The sequence below is a fragment of the Bos mutus genome, chromosome 2 (genome assembly GCF_027580195.1).
Source record: "Bos mutus isolate GX-2022 chromosome 2, NWIPB_WYAK_1.1, whole genome shotgun sequence".
NCBI lineage: Eukaryota > Metazoa > Chordata > Mammalia > Artiodactyla > Bovidae > Bos > Bos mutus.
This window is the reverse complement of record NC_091618.1, coordinates 38,853,670-38,865,686: the sequence shown is the minus strand read 5'-3', so window position 1 is coordinate 38,865,686 and position 12,017 is coordinate 38,853,670.

The window sequence follows — 12,017 nt, the reverse complement described above, 5'->3', positions numbered from 1 at the left end:
AATTCTTCGGTGCTCAGCTTTCTTTATGGTCCAACTCTCACATCCATACCTGACCACTGGAAAAGCCATAGCTTTGACTAGATGGATCTTTGTTACGTCTCACATATTCCTGCACATTTTAAATATTGATCACTTATCTGCTCACAAAAATAAAAAAGAATAGGTATATTGCCCATAATACAGCTCAGAGGGAGGATTTCATCTGTCACTGTCTTTCCAGGACATTCATTAGTGAGGTTATAATGCAACTGCCACTGTCTATTTTCAGTTTGTACCCATCTTGATATTTTTAAATATCAAGATGACCTCTCCATGACCCAAAAAGCTTGGTCCACTGGGTCATTTCCTTCTCCTTTAGCTGATCATAGTGATTTCCCATATAGCTCTAGGAATGAGCTAAGAGAGAGCTGCTGATGTAACCATGGATGACATGGAGATTTAGAATATCTGTTCTTGTTGGCAACTTCTTATGTCAACTGGCATAAACTACTACAACAGTATTCCAAAACTGGAATATTCCATCTCAAGGAAGCAAAAAGCCCTACCAGGATTTGTACTAGTGTATGGGTTTTTTATTGCTATGAAATAAGTTACCACAGAATCCATTTCTTACGACATATGTCTATGATCTCAGTTTCTATGGACCAGGAGTTGGCAATGTTGGCAGAGTCTCCTATTCAGAGTGTCACCAGGCTGGACTTAGTGTGTCCTCTGGTTATGTCTTCATCTTTAAGCTCCATTCATGAAATATGTACTTTGAAATCCCTCCAGTTGTTGGCAGAATTCATTTACCTGGGACCCTGTGACTTAGGGTTCTCTTTTCTTGCTATTGGCTGGGGTGCATTCCCAGTTCTTTGAGAGTACTCTCAGGCCTTTGCCACCTGGTCCTCTCCAGAGACAGTTCTCAGCATGGACTTTTTTATTCTCCAAGACCAGTAGAAGAATATCTCTACTTCAAATCCCCCCTTTCTAAGGACTCACCTGATTCGATCAGGTTCATCCAGGATAATCCCCCTTTTGATTAACGCAAAGCCAGCTGATTTAGAACCCTAATAACACCTGAAAAAGCACTCCACCTTTGTCATATTACATACCCTAATCAAGGAAGTAACTATATCAACGGTCTACACCCAGTGGGGGGGCATAACACAGAGTGTGTACCTCAGGGGATAGGAGCCTTAGGACCATTTTAGAGTTCTTTCCACTACATTTATCAGTCACAATCACTCCTTTATTCCTCAAATCACCAATCTATGATGTATGCCTTAATCAGGTCCATGAAACTAACTGTTGATTATTCTAATTTTCAATCTCTCAACATGCCATATTCAAGCAGTTGTAGGTAGTGCTGAGAAGTGCTAGGAAGTGATCTTGTTGCCAAGGATAGTTTTGCATTAACACAGTGATGCAATTTTGCTTAACCCATTTTGCTAAGCCCATCAAAGTAAAACTGTTACCAGTGAGGGGGTGATATGACTCAGTCAGTTATTTCAACAAGAGATAATGTGACAGATTGGTACCAGCAGGATAGAGTGCTTTGAAGAAAATTATAGCACAAAGTAAATATGTTTTGATGAAGATAGAAAGGTCTCTAAATGTCTGGGACCTACAGGCTCTGAGATGAAGAGGGACATAAATAAAGATGCAAAGCATACAAAAATTCAAATGATGCTTTGTATTGTCTACAAAAGCATTATTAGCATAAAAATTTAGTTGTAAGTTAAAAAATAATTTAGCATTGACAGTGTGCTATTTCCTTCTCCAGAGGATCTTCCCAACCCAGGGATCGATCTCACTTCTCTTAGTCTCCTGCATTGGCAGGTGGGTTCTTTACCACTAGCACCACCTGGAAAGCCCATATGTAGAGTAATTATAATCTACAACAAAGTAGAATTTATTACATTTGAAGTGTCTCAATTAGAAAAGCACACTCTAAGACCAGATAGCAACCAACCAAAAGTCTTTAATGCTTTAGCTTCCATTTCAAATCTGTACACTAAGGAATTCATCAGTAAATATGAGGAATATTAAATAAATTATTCACTAGTTGAGTAACTTCAGAATATGTAAATTGGTTATCCATTGTACAGGTGTCTTTACCCTATTGTATGAATGTGTTTATGAACCAAGCGAGGCTGGCAGTTGGGTTTTATACCTTTGGAGTATGTGCAGTTCACAATTCCTTTTTGCTATTGTCATCCACCATGTGACAGAGGATTATGTTGTGCCATCCAATCAGAATGTTAACTGATGACACTGAAAGAATATTGTCCTATTGGCTTCTGAATAAACAAGCAAGATGCTACTCAGAATGCATTAAAGGAAAAAGAGAGGGGAGTTCAAGTTTACAGTAACAGTTGAACCCTTTTTGAAACCTTTTCCTGGTAGATTTCTTTGGAGTGTGGCATACTTTTAGAACTCAAGACCTTTTAAAACTAACACCCAAAAAAAGATGTCCTTTTCATTACAGGGGACTGGAATGCAAAAGTAGGAAGTCAAGAAACACCTGTAGTAACAGGCAAATTTGGGCTTGGAGTACAGAATGAAGCAGGGCAAAGGCTAATAGAGTTTTGCCAAGAGAAGGCACTGGTCATAGCAAACACCCTCTTCCAACACCACAATAGAAGACTCTACACATGGACATCACCAGATGGTCAACAACAAAAGCAGATTGATTATATTCTTTGCAGCCAAAGATGGAAGAAGGTCTATACAGTCAGCAAAAACAAGACCAGGAGCTGACTGTGACTCAGATCACGAACTCCTTATTGCCAAACTCAGACTTAATTGAAGAAAGTAGGGAAAGCCACTAGACCATTCAGGTATGACCTAAATCAAATCCCTTATGATTATACAGTGGAAATGAGAAACAGATTTACGGGACTAGATCTGATAGATAGAGTGCCTGATGAACTATGGATGGAGGTTGGTGACATTGTAGAGGAGACAGGATCAAGACCATCCCCATGAAAAAGAAATGCAAAAAAGCAAAATGGCTGTCTGGGGAGGCCTTACAAATAGCTGTGAAAAGAAGAGAAGCGAAAAGCAAAGGAGAAAAGGAAAGATATAAGCATCTGAATGCAGAGTTCCAAAGAATAGCAAGAAGAGATAAAAAAGCCTTCCTCAGAGATCAATGTGAAGAAATAGAGGAAAACAACAGAATTGGAAAAACTAGAGATCTCTTCAAGAAAATGAGACATACCAAGGGAACATTTCATGCAAAGATGGGCTTGATAAAGGACAGAAATGGTATGGACCTAACAGAAGCAGAAGATATTAAAAAGAGGTGGCAAGAATACACAGAACTGTACAAAAAAAGATCTTCATGACCCAGATAATCACAATGGTGTGATCACTCACTAGAGCCAGACATTCCAGAATGTGAAGTCAAGTAGGCCTTAGAAAGCATCACTACCAACAAAGCTAGTGGAGGTGATAGAATTGTAGTTGAGCTATTTCAAATCCTGAAATATGGTGCTGTGAAAGCACTGCACTCAATATGCCAGCAAATTTGGGAAACTCAGCAGTGGCCACAGGACAGGAAAAGGTCAGTTTTCATTCCAATCCCAAAGAAAGGCAATGCCAAAGAATGCTCAAACTACCGCACAATTGTACTCATCTCACACGCTAGTAAAGTAATGCTCAAAATTCTCCAAGCCAGACTTCAGCAATAGGTGAACCGTGAACTTCCAGATGTTCAAGCTGGCTTTAGAAAAGGCAGAGGAACCAGAGACCAAATTGCCAACATCCGCTGGATCAGCGAAAAAGCAAAAGAGTTCCAGAAAAACATCTATTTCTGCTTTATTGACTATGCCAAAGTCTTTGACTGTGTGGAACACAATAAACTGTGGAAAATTCTGAAAGAGATGGTAATACCAGACCACCTGACCTGCCTCTTGAGAAATCTGTATGCAGGTCAGGAAGCAACAGTTAGAACTGGACATGGAACAACAGACTGGTTCCAAATAGGAAAAGGAGTACATCAAGGCTGTATATTGTCACCCTGCTTATTTAACTTATATGCAGAGTACATCATGAGAAATGCTGGGCTGGAAGAAGCACAGGCTGGAATCGAGATTGCCAGGGGAAATATCAATAACCTCAGATATGCAGATGACACCACCCTTATGGCAGAAAGTGAAGAAGAACTAAAGAGCCTGTTGATGAAAGTGAAAGAGGAGAGTCAAAAAGTTGGCTTATAGTTCAACATTCAGAAAACGAAGATCATGGCATCCGGTCCCATCACTTCATGGCAAATAGATGGGAAAAAAATGGGAACAGTGGCTAGCTTTATTTTTGGGGGCTCCAAAATCATTGCAGATGGTGATTGCAGCCGTGAAAATAAAAGACACTTAGACCTTGGAAGGAAAGTTATGACCAACATAGAGAGCATATTCAAAAGCAGAGACGTTACTTTGCCAACAAATGTCCGTCTAGTCAAGGCTTTGGTTTTCCAGTGGTCATGTATGGATGTGAGAGTTGGACTGTGAAGAAAGCTGAGCACAGAAGAATTGATGCTTTTGAAGTGTGATGTTGGAGAAGACTCTTGAGAGTCCCTTGGACTGCAAGGAGATCCAACCAGTCCATCCTAAAGGAGATCAGTCCTGCATGTTCATTGGAAGGGCTGATGTTGAAGATGAAACTCCAATACTTTGGCCACCTGATGCAAAGAGCTAACTCATTTGAAAAGACCCTGATGTTGGGAAAGATTGAGGGCAGGAGGAGAAGGGGACGACAGAGGATGAGATGGTTGGATGGCTTCACCGACTCAATGGACATGAGTTTGGGTAAACTCCGGGAACTGGTGATGGACAGGAGGCCTGGTGTGCTGCAGCCCGTGGGGTCACAAAGAGTTGGACACGACTGAGCGACTGAACTGAACTGAACTGAAACCTTTTCCTGGTAGATTTCTTTCCAGTGTAGCATACTTTGATCTAGGACTTATTTTCATAGTAACCTCACACAAGGTACAAGGTTTTGATTTCTCTCCTTCTTCTTACCTGAAAGTCTTCGGATATTAATTACAAATAGACACTTATGAATGATAAAGTTGGGTTAATCCAATACACAACTGAGGTAAATGCAATCACTATACAGTATATTTCTTTACAATGTCTACAATTAAAAAGATTGAGCATAAAAGGTAAATACTTTTTGATGAACACAGTTTTTTACTGTTGCAGATAAAGCTGACATATATATCTGCAAACAAATATTCAAATCTTTGTATGAACATAGACTTTCATTTTTCTTGAGTGAAGTGATAGGGTGGGATCATATGGTAGCTATATGTTTAAGTTAAAAGGAAAATCTGCCAAACTATTTTCCAAGCTGGTTGTATGATTTCACATTCCCATCAATGGTGTCAGCAAGTTCCAATTTCTTTTCATAATCACCAGCACTTTGTTTAGTCAGTCTCTTTAAGGTCAGATATCTTAAAAGGTGTGTAGTGATATCTCAATATAGTTTTAATTTGCATTTCCCTGAATAACAAAAGATATTGAGGATCTTCCTATGTACTTATTTGGCATCTGCATTTCTTCTTAGGTAAGTGTCTGTCTAAATATTTTTTCCCATTTTTGGGGATAAGGGTGAACTTTTGTTTTCTTCTTACTGAGATTTGAATGTTCTTTCATATTTTGGACAAAAACAACTTACATATTTGACTGCAGATACTTTCTGCCAGTATGTGGTTTGTCTTTTCAGTAAGAGCTAGTACTTATGTGGTATAAAAGTAAAACTTCTCACAACTGGATGAGTCTTGGGGACATTATGGAAGTAATACAGGTATATTTTCACATGGGAGAGAGGTGAATTGTTGTATGCCCATGGGAAAGACTACAGTAGGTTATATTTCCAAAAGATGATCATGCTGATCTTATTTCCACCCAATATGCTATTCTTACAATGAGACTGTTACACTCCTACTCTAAAGGGCTGGGTCTTTTTCCAACCACTCTGAACCTGCTGGACTTTTGTGACCTTCTCAGCCAATAGCAGAGGGGAGAAGAAACACTATGTGATGATTTCTGGGGGTTGATCATAAAAATGCCATGCATCTGGGTTTGCTTTTTGAGAAGCCTTGTTCTTAGCAGCCACTTGGGCCTGCTGTGAGGAACCCCAAACTAGCCACTCAGATAGACCACAGAGAAAGGTCACAAGCAGATATTCTATCTGAAAGCTCACCTGAGATCTAAGATATACTTGATCATAAACCCTGAAACATGAGTGAAAACTGCACCATATTCTTCCAGTCACCATCTATCAAGTTAGCTCAGCCTTTGAGACTTCCCAGCTAAGGCCTCAGAGACAAGTTGTTCTTGATGGGTATTATTCTTGACCCACAGAACAATGAGTATAATGAAAATATTGTTTTACACCAGTAAATATGGAATACTTTTTTACATAACCATAGATAATTTACAAACTTTGAAATAATTTTGAAAAACTAACCAAGTACATTTTACTTTAATGTTTAAAATTTTTTCATTATATGTTACATGTTTTAACAGATTTCATTTCCTATTTCTTATCATTATGAAGGTTTTCCTAAAGCTCTGAGATATGACCAATACACTTGTGTATTTGAAAAATACATGAGCATATTTTTCTTTAGCAATATAGGAAAATTTGCATTTTTTATTTTTCTTCATGAACTCAGACTTCTCTCACAATTCTTTAACAAATATCATACTAATGAAACATATGGTACTTTCAATAATTTATTTTTGACAGCATTGTGGAGCATTAAAATTTGACGGTAGACACTTTGATAAATAGGCTTAAATTGCACCTGTTCCACCCACTCACATTGCTAGAGAGGTTTTTGATTATTTGATTACTTGTGTAGTTAACATCTTCCATTTTGTGGAATCAAAGGGTACTTTAAAAAATTCCACGGCTATTGTTGAATTATGGCACAGTAAGATCCTAATCTACTAACTTTTATAGTGCTGGTCCTTTACCTCAGACGGGTTTGTTTGAGATTCTCTTGTCCCTTAATAGGCTGAAGGGACTGGATTCAGTGGAGTCAGTCTCTTACTGGGACTGTCTTAAGTAAGGACAGTGCAGTTCATTTGACACCCATTTCTGTCTGGAAGACCCAACATCTCTAGTCACAGGTTTACTGCAGAGAAGATCCAGATTATTTGTTACCACACAGTGATGGCTCTAAGCCAGAGTGGACATGTCTTCCTTTGCTTCCATTTCCATTATCTGTGGAGAAGATGATGGAAATGCTCTGGGTTCCGTAAGAACTAAATAAAACAGAGCACAACAAAAAACCTCCAAATGTAATCATTAAGCCAAAATGATTAGTGAATATGCACCATTCTATCCCAAAAGAGATTGGAAGAAAAACATTTCTAACTTGGCTCTGCTGAAGAAAAATATTTCGATTCAATGTTCCTTTACTAATTTTAAATGTTCAGATAACTTTATAGACCCTATTAAAATAAAACTAAAAGGAAATGCTAAAAAAAAAAAAGACTCCAGTTTTATCTTTAGACCTAATGACTAAGAGTGAAGCTGAACACAGTTAATAAGAGACCCCTGAACAGATGCCATGACTTCTAGATGTTGAGTTCTTTGTGAGAATTTTAATTTTCTACTAAATTAAAACTTTGATCTTGGTTCTGAAACCACATTTCTGATACACATGACAGTCTTTCCATGCTTAGACTTCACTGGCTGCAGGAGTGGCTAGGGAATATGGAGAGAGCTAGGGTCCCATCCTCTTTGTAAACTGAGACCCTCAGAATCAGCTTTGGAAGTATCAGCCTCCAGTGTTGGAAACCAAAGGACCTCCTTATCCCCAGAATTGGTTTTGTTTTTCTATTCTTTGTTTTAAATTTCTACAACTGAGAGTATGGGAACCCTGGGAGACTTCTGAAAATGTTTTTGTTTTTTTCCTGTGGCAAACATTCCTCTATTTTATTTGTGCCTCTGCCCCTCCAATTATCCTGCAGGGTATCAGAGGTAACAGTGACATGCTGGAGCTGGTTCAAACAGCCTCAGGAGACTGACTGATAAACTTTTAAGAATTTGTGAGCTTTTTACTGAAATATTGTCAACTTGGAATGGGTCATGCATGGCAGAAGTATTTCTGCCACAGAAATAAGTGGTAGTCTTACTTAAGACTTAAGTCTAAACTTTTCCTACTCTATCACTCTTTCCATCCCAGAACAAGTTTCCCTGAAATATGAAATGAGAAGTAATACTGATTCATTCTTAAAAGGAAAAAATGCAACTTTCTATATGCAACTCATCAAATTAAAATTCTCTACATGAGTGAATAATATATACTTGATCATAAATATCTGGATTCTAAAAATCTGGAAACACAAAAACTATTCAGTATTTTTTTTGTATTATTTAGTGTGTTTAGAGAGTGAGACAGTTTGACTAATAAAAATACTATCATTTCTTAAAGTGACCTAAATTCCTAGATTTGGATTCCTAACTTAGAGGAAATCAGACACAAAAGCATATACTTAATAAAATTGTACAGCATACAACTTCATTTTGTGATGACTCAGATAGTTCCTCACTAAATAAGAATTGTCACTGTGAGCAATGTATTTCGTATTTTAAATGTTCGAAGATTACTAATGAGCAGAATGTCAGGGACAAAATACACACATGTATGTCACAAAGGTGATAGTGGAGAAATTGAGATTTCAAGGGAACTCATGTTAGAGATATTCTGACAATATTTGGAGGCACTTAGTACTCAGTCATGGAGAGGGAAATGGCAACCCAGTCCAATATTCTTGCCTGTAGAATCCCCTGGACAGAGATGCCTGGCCGACTACGGTTCATGGGGTCACAAAGAGTCAGGCATGACTGAGCGAGTGACACACAGTACTTGATCAGCCTAGCTTTTCAAGCACTCTTGCTCCATCCCATATGTTCTAAATATGTATCACTTAGGGTTTTTTCACGAGAATAATAGAGATGCTATAAGTATGATGGAGAAGGAGTTAATATAGGAATAAGTGCTTAGTTAAATGATGAAGTTGCTGAGGGAGTAAAGGTTTGGAATACTGAGGCTGGATGGTTGGAAAATCAGTCAGCAGTACTCTTAGACTGAAGCATTGGACTGAGTTGGGGGTCACTGCTCTTGGGAAAGTCCAGAGGCCCTGGCCACACAGCCCTATTACTCCGTCAGACATCTATGAAGCTACCATGTTTGGGCACCACAGTCTCCTAAGAATGATTATTTCTTCTTCACTTCCACATTCCAAATTTTTCAGGAGTTTCTGTCACTGGCAAACTGCCATCCAGAGTCAAATAAGGAAGAGATTCTGAGAAACACAACTCCAGGACTTAGAATGGAACGATTGGTGGGTTATAAAGTTGATCACATATGATATTAGCATATGGCTTCCCTGAAGGCTCAGTGGTAAAGAATCTGCCTGCTAATGCAGGAGTCTCAGATCCAATCCTTTAGTCAGGGAGATCCTCTGGAGAAGAAAATGGCAACCCACTCCAGTATTCTTGTCTGGGAAATCCCATGGATGGAGGAGCCTGGTGGGCTACACTTCATGGGGTTGCAAGAGTTGGACATGATTTAGTGACTAAATAACAACAATCTAGCACAGCATCTGTATTAGCCATGGTTCTCCAGAGAACCAGACCCCATAGGATGTATGCATGTATGGAAGGAGAACTTTCCCTTCCAGGACACAGCACATCCACACTCTTGCCCTTTTAAACACACATTCTCAAAATTTTTATCAAATTTCCCCAAAAGAGACAGGAAGAAAGAAGTCAGCCAGCACAGCAATTCTGAAACCTTTAAAAAGAAGAAAAATGGATTAAACAAGGTATGGATATTTGTTTCTTTCATTTTAACAAACAAAGAAAAATAAAGGGGAAAAGACTAAAATTCAGAAAAGGATAAAACCCTTCCATTCTTACTGCTTCATGCTCCACCCTCCACTCACATCAAACTTGATTTTTCTTAAATTTTAGAAATCTGAATATTTATATATCTTAGCTCTCAAATTGTTTCTAGAGTATGTTCAGGGAAAACTATTTGAAAGTGGCAAAGCTCTCCTCACTCCACAACGATCGGGTCATGGTCACAGTTTCCTTCACCTCAAATTCCCAGCCCATCATCTGTGCATTGGGCTTCCCTTGTGGCTCAGCAGGGAAAGAATCTGCCTGCAATGCAGGAGACCTGGGTTCCACCCCTGGGTTGGAAAGATCCCCTGGAGGAGGGAAAGTTTACCAACTCTAGTATTCTGGCCTGGAGAAGTCCATGGACTATAGTCCATGGGGTTGCAAAGAGTCAGACACAACTGAGCAACATTCACTTCACTTCATCTGTGCATATCTTTATGTTCTTACCTCGGGTAACAGTAATACCTGGTGTTTTAAGGTAGTCCTTGACAACATTGAACCCTCTCCTTCTAGAGGTCAATTGTTGTTCAGTCACTAAGTCCTGTCTGACTCTCTGTAACCCTATGGACTGCAGCCCACCAGGCTCCTCTGTCCATGGGATTTCCCAGGGAAGAATACTGGAATGGGCTGTCATTTCCCTCTCCAGGTAATCTTCCTGAACCAGGGACCAAACCCATGTCTCCTGCACTGGCAGGTGGATTCTTTACCACTGAGCTACCTGCGAAGCCCGTAGAGCCCGGTACCAACCTCTGTGATGCCACATGGACAGGCCAAGTCTGATGCTTCTGCCAGGAGGGGGCCAGTAGCTCAGCCCACCTGGGTGAGTTGCTAAAACAAGGAGACCTCTCTCGCATCTTTTCCCAGCTGAGGTTCCCACTGCACAAGAGAGATCCAGGAAAGGGAGATGTAAAACATCTGGTACAGAGGCAGAAGTGGTGACAGATCTCTCATTTAGGGGTAAATCAGGTGGAACTTGAGACTTGGAGAACAAATGGTGTAAAGGAAAGGAAACAGAAAATAAAAGGGGGAGGCAGGAATGGAGGGCAAGGAAGACAAGAAGGAAGAGAAGAGTGAGGCAGAGAAGAAAAGGAAGAAAGCAAGATGCTGCTGTTACTGCCACTGCATCCAGTGAAAGGCGAAGGAGGAAAGAAAAGATATATCTATCTGAATGCAGTTCCAAAAACTAGCAAGGAGAGATAGAAAGCCTTCCTCAGTGATCAATGGAAAGAAATGGACCAAAACAATAGAATGGGAAAGACTAGAGATCTCTTCAAGAAAATGAGGTAACAAGGGAAAACTTCATACAAAGATGGGCTCAATAAAGGACAGAAACTGTATGGACCTAAAAGAGGCAGAAGATAATAAGAAGAGGTGGAAGAATGCACAGAAGAACTATACAAAAAAGATCTTCATGACCTAATAACCATGATGGTGAGATCACTCACATAGAGCCAGACATCCTGCAATGTAAAGTCAAGTGGGCCTTAGGAAGCATCACTACGAACAACGATAGTAGAGATGATGGAATTCCAGCTGAGCGATTTCAAATCCTGAAAGATGATGCTGTGAAAGGGCTGCACTCAGTATGCCAGCAAACTTCGCATATTGAGTTTTCACTCCAACCCCAAAGAAAGGAAATCCCCAAAATGTTCAAACTACCGCACAAATGCACTCATCTCACACACTAGCAAAGTTATGCTCAAAATTCTCCAAGCTAGGCTTTAACAGTACATGAACTGAGAACTTCCAATTCAAGCTGGATTTAGAAAAGGCAGAGGAACCAGAGATCAAATTGCCAACATCCACTGGATCATAGAAAAAGCAAGAGAATTCCAGAAAAATATCTATTTCTGCTTCATTGATTATGATAAAGCCTTTGACTGTGTGGATCACAATAAACTGTGGAAAATTCTGAAAGAGATGGGAATACCAGACCACCTGACCTGCCTCTTGAGAAACCTATATGCAGGTCAGGAAGCAACAGTTAGAACTGGACATGGAACAACAGACTGGTTCCAAATAGGAAAAGGAGTACATCAAGGCTGTATATTGTCACCCTGCTTATTTAACTTATATGCAGAGTACATCATGAGAAACACTGAGCTGGAGGA